The sequence below is a fragment of the Callorhinchus milii genome, unplaced genomic scaffold (genome assembly GCF_018977255.1).
Source record: "Callorhinchus milii isolate IMCB2004 unplaced genomic scaffold, IMCB_Cmil_1.0 Scaffold22, whole genome shotgun sequence".
In the NCBI taxonomy this organism is placed as follows: Eukaryota; Metazoa; Chordata; class Chondrichthyes; order Chimaeriformes; family Callorhinchidae; genus Callorhinchus; species Callorhinchus milii.
In genome coordinates, this window is record NW_024704763.1 from 2,359,039 (window position 1) to 2,365,233 (window position 6,195).

A 6,195-nucleotide genomic window follows, 5' to 3' on the forward strand; every position below is an offset into this window, starting at 1 on the left:
CCCCAACACACACACCCACCCACCCCCACCCCACACACACACACAGCCCCCAACCCCCACAACACACACCCACCACACACACACACACACCCCCCACACCCACACCCCCCCCACACACACACACCACACACACCACACACACCCCCCCACACACACACACCCCACCCACACACACACACACCCACACACACACACCCCCCCACACACACCCCCCACACACACACCCCCACCCCCCCCCCCCACACACACACACACACACTCACCCCCCCCCACCCCCACACACCCCCCCCCAACACACCACACACACCCACACCCCCCCCCCCCACACACACACACACACCACACACCCCACACACACACCCCCCCCACACACACACACACACCCCACACACACACCCCCCCCCACACACACACCCACACACTCCCCCCCCACACACACACCACACCCCACACCCCCCCACACACCCCCACACACACACACTCTCCCCCCCACACCCCCACGAGAGTGTTACAGCACTGGTTCCCCCTCGAGTCTGCACTGGATCAGACAGTGGATTAAAGAACCATTTCACAATCTCTCCCCCCCCCCCCACCCACTGCCCCCTCCTCAAAAAAAATTCTACACCCCCCACCCCCCCCCCCCCCCCTCTCTCTCTCTCCCCCTCTGACTCCCACCATCAGGACAGGAGACACATCAAGTGATATGAGAATCTTCAGGATTGTGGAATATATTTTACATCAAAAACCTTTTTTTTATATAAAAAGAAATGCTGCTTTCTAAATTGTATTGAGATTAAAATACTGGGCATTTTATTCCCCCCCCCCCCCCCCCCCTCCACACATACTGTGTCTCCACCTCTCTCCCCCCCCCACCCCCCCTCGAATTTACACATCAGACAGAATAAAAAATATCATGAGCGAAAACAACAACTTCACAGATAATCATAAATCGCTGACACCCGCGTGTATCTTGTCTGATGTGTTTCCTCTGGGTTTTGCACTTTGCAGGGGGTTTTGGTGGGGGGTGGGGGGGGAAGTGTAAAAAAAAAAACTTCTAGAAAATGGTAAAACCAAAGTAAACCGTAAAAGTCTGGCGGGCGGCGGGGGTGGGGGGGGGGGGGGCGATAAAAAATAACTACCTCCTGCCCTTTCTCCACTATCACGAGCCCCTGTTCTGGAGGTAATAACTGCACTCGTTAAGACTTACTGTTCAACTTTTAGCATTAGTTACACAAAGCTTTGCAACTCAAACCGTGACCTCCCCCCCCCCCCCCCCCACCTCCCCTCCCGGCTCTGCCCTACTCTTCCCATGTTTTGCTCCTGGCAACACTTCAGAGTGTGTCGCCCACAAGACCCCCAACTCGCATGTGCAAACACAGCACTGTTACGGTTATTGCACTTGAAATGAATCGTAAAATAATAATAATAATAATAATAATAATCCTTGCATTTGATATAGCGCCTCATCACATCAGTGTGTGACGTCTCAAATCGCTTAACAGAATACGCTGTAAAGCGAATTGACGGCGTAAATAGCCTCAAATCCTTCTGTACGTTAAAGACAATATCAATTGCAAGGATTATTATTCATAAGTGAAATTTACTGTTAGACGGTTTCCTCTATCAAGTGGTGACTTTGTGGAACAGACTGTCCCCAATACCAGCTGCTGCTGTGTTGATAAATTCCTTCAAAGCGAGCTGGATAAACCCCTATTTGGGAATAAAAATGAGGGTTTAAATGTGTAGACCAAGATTATTCCTGTTCTTAACAGGATATGGTGGTTCCTGATCTCCTGAGGCCGGTTATAGGGTGACGGGGCTGGGGTGCAAGATAGCCCGGCCGAGTTAGAGAGTGGATATATATTTATAGCACATTTCAAGTCCATTGCGAGATCTTGTTTCCTTAACGCTGCCGACAGGCAGAGAGGGTGAAGGCAGAGCGTGTCAGTTTGTAGCACTCTTGCCTCTGGGCCAGAAGTCTGTGGGTTTAAGCCCCGACACCAGTACCTGAGTTTATAATCTCAGTCAAATGCAAGGATTATTATTATTATCAACTACAACAATGCTCTGTGAAACCTACCCCACATGAAGGATGTTATCTACACATACATTCTTGCGGTATATGTAGATCCAATGCCAAGTTCTCTCATTCAAAGCCCTTCTCTCCTCTGAAGCGTGAAAGCTTAAATACCCTGTTTCCTTGGACACCTGGTCCTTGTGTGAAGCTTTGACAGGAAAGGTCGGTATATTTCGTACAGTTTCATATCCATCTCGATGAAGCTGATTTACCGCTCAGCATTGGAGAGAGAGAGAGAAAAAAGAAAAATAAAGCTCTGTGAGGATTTCTCAAAACGATCAGAATATTAAATATCATAATCTGTTATCCGACGCAATAAGTAATGCTGACCAGTTTAAACATTATTATTGAAGTTAATTATCATAATGATTTAAAGCAGACTTGTTTGACTTATTTAGCGGGGGTTAGGAGCTGGTTGAAAAATGTGTCTTATCTGCAGTAATGGAAAAAATCACTTATCAAATGGATATACCAGATCCCAACAAGGGATATATGTGATTTATTGAGCTATTTCCAATGAGTGGTGTCAGCCAACAGCCTTGGAGAAACCACCTCTTTCCAATACCTGGTGAAATATAATGTTTTATCAGCTAAGACACATTAATGAATACTTGAATAATGGACTTGGGAGGTCACTGGGGCCAGGGATTCGTCCCTCTTGGTTCTACCAATAAAAGTAAGGTGCAAGAGGTAGAAAATATTTCTTGTACCTTGAGTTTATTGGGTGTTTATATGCAGAAATTAGAATTTAGACCTAAGACTTAGATGAGTCCAAATTTCAGATTCTCCGTTAAGATAAATTGAGATATTAATATTCATAAGCACTCTTAGTTGGATTAACAGACTAGAGGACTTTTGAATATTAATTGGTTATTTAGTAGTAGAGACCACTTGAGTGCTGGTACTAGGATTATGAATAGAAACAATATGATTAACATATAGAAAAGAGGATGTTGGAGAGGCATTGGGGATGCTGTATAAGAGGCTCAAAATGAGGGAGGTTTCCCTACTGCACACCCAAGGGGCCATGACTCTAATAAACTCTGTTTTCTCCATGATAATTCCAGGGACGAGAAAACATACATAATTGCCAGTCAACATTAGTCATTGTTGTATTGAGGATGATCAAAAAGGTTACAGATTTAATGCCAATTTCCACTGATCTCAGCTGGGGTAGCAGTCATAATAATAATAATAAATAATAATAATAATAATAATCCTTGCATTGACTGTGGAGAGGAAAAATCAACCAGGATTCCTGTTTCTGTTCTCTATCTGGTAATCATGTTGGAAAGTGCATATGTGTGTGGATTTTGGGAGAGGACCGGATTGAGTCCAGCTGTGATGCAGATATACAATGACTACGTTACTATCTATAATAATCCCTCCAAAACAAAAACAGTAATAAATTGGTCATTTTCAATCCATGACTGTTTGAGGGGACACTGCTGTGCGCAATCGGCTGCCGCGTTTCGCCCACAAATATACAGTCAATTCACTTTACAGTCTATTCTGTGAAGCGCTTTGAGACGTCGAGAAGACGTGAAAAGCGCTATATCAAATGCAAGGATTATTATTATTATTATTATATTTCTTAGGTACCAGAGGGCCTGTGCTACATACAGCTCAGCACATTCAAGAGGGGAGAGGTATCAGAATTGGGGGAACAAAATACCGCATAGATTCAAAAATCCATTGCAACGTGAAACAAAGAGATTTCATTACTTCACACACAAATAAAAAATCAGCTTACACAAGAAATAAAGGAGATTTGACAGGTCTGTGGCTGCAGCAAATTCAGGTAGCTATAGCAACCATAAACATTAACACTTGATAACACTCCATGTTCTGACACAACCAGACCAGCTTCAATAGTTATGCTCCATTCCCCTCATTAACATATCTATAAAAGTTTTTTTCAGTAGCATTGATTATTCAAACTCTTGCATAACTCCTTGTACTAAGCTCTCACATTATTCAGTTTATTAGCAATTCCTTTGACAGAAGAACAGGGACTCTGAGGCTTTTTGTAATACCTTTGTTGAGTTGTCGAATAGGTGGTGTCTAATCTGGTTCAGGATTGCGCTCTGCCACTGTCAAGCGCTCCGAGATACTACCCTGTGTGAGGGACGCTATATATATATATATGTTAGTTGTTGTTGTTATCTGCTAATGAATCGTAGCTTTTGTAAGAAATGACCCAACAACAACAACTTGCACATGTATAGCGCCCTCCACACAGGATAGTATCTCAGACGCTTAACAGTGACGGAGCCTAAATCACATCTTAACCAACAAAATAAATTGCTCATTTTTGTAACCCTCAAAAATACAATGGAATATTGCAGTACAATATCTTTCAGAATGGAATAGGGACCCGAAAGGGAGCATGGGATGAACAACAACAACAGCAAAATTACTTTTGTATTGCGCCTGTCATGTTGGGAGGACATCCCAAGGGGCCGGGAAGGCCAAATATAGGGTAGATACGAGAAAATATGTGTTTTTCTTCACGTACAGAAGGTAATGCTATCAATCAATCAACAACTGTTTGTGGGAACACTGCTGTGCGCAATTGGCTGCCGCGCTTTGCCCACAAAATACGCAGTCAATTCACTTTGCAGTATATTCTATGAAGCGCTTTGAGACGTCTCGAAGAGGCTATAAGGCGCTATATCAAATGCAAGGATTATAACGCACAGCTAGAACAGGCTGCAAGGAAGGGCCACGGCTGACTGAGTTCCTTTAAGAAACCCCTTGAGACTGTTAGACCACTATTCTGGAAGAATGAGCTCTAAATTCCACTGCCGGGTTGGGAGGGTCGGTAACCCGAGGACACCGATTTAAATAAAAGAAACAGAGGGCAGGTGAGGAGGGATTTTCTTTCCCACAGCGAGTGGTTCGGATCTGGAATGTATTGCCTGAAAGGGCGGTGGAAGCTGATTCGATAACGACCTTTAAGAGAGAAGTAGATAATTATTTGGAGAGGGCTGTGGGAAGAGAGCGGGGGAGTGGGGTTGATCAGGGCTATGGGGAGAGGGCGGTGGGGGGGGGAGTGGGGTTGATCGGGCCTATGGGGAGAGGGCGAGGGGGGGAGTGGGGTTGATCAGGGCTATGGGGAGAGGGCGCGGGGGGGGGAGTGGGGTTGATCAGGGCTATGGGGTTGATCAGGGCTATGGGGAGAGGGCGGGGGGAGTGGGGTTGATCAGGGCTATGGGGAGAGGGCGGTGGGCGGGGGAGTGGGGTTGATCAGGGCTATGGGGAGAGGGCGGGGGGGGGAGTGGGGTTGATCAGGGCTACGGGGTTGATCAGGGCTATGGGGTTGATCAGGGCTATGGGGAGAGGGCGGTGGGGGGGGGGGAGTGGGGTTGATCAGGGCTATGGGGAGAGGGCGGGGGGGGGAGTGGGGTTGATCAGGGCTATGGGGTTGATCAGGGCTATGGGGAGAGCGCGGGGGGGGAGTGGGGTTGATCAGGGCTATGGGGAGAGGGCGGCGGGGGGGGGGGAGTGGGGTTGATCAGGGTTATGGGGAGAGGGCGGTGGGGGGGGAGTGGGGTTGATCAGGGCTATGGGGAGAGGGCGGTGGGGGGGGGGAGTGGGGTTGATTTGGAAGCTCTTTTCAAAGAGCGGCACAGACACGATGGGCCGAATGGCCTCCCTCCGCGCTGTACGATTCCACGATGCTACGAGATGGGCCGAAAGGCCCTCTCCGCCCGCCCCTCCCCTGTGCCAAGTTGTGGTCAGTGACGCAGTCAAACCTCCCGCACTCTGCTCAGCCCTCGATCCGATTGGCGGCGATCGCCCTGTGCGAGGGCGCCTGTCTGATTGGTTCATTGGGAGCATGAGCCACGTTCTGATTGGCGGAGAGAGAGAGAGAGAGAGAGAGTGAAAGAGATCTCCCTGATTCTATTGGTTGCCCTATTGGGTTCCTGCCCTATGATACTGATTGGCCAGAGTGCGTGTCTAGCGCTCTGATTGGCCAGAGCCTATCTAGGCCTCTGATTGGTCGGAGTCTACGTCCGGGGAGGTTCTGATTGGCCAGAGCCTCTCTCGGTCTCCGATTGGCCAGAGCGCGTATCCAGCGCTCTGATTGGCCAGAGCCTAACTAGGCCCCTGAT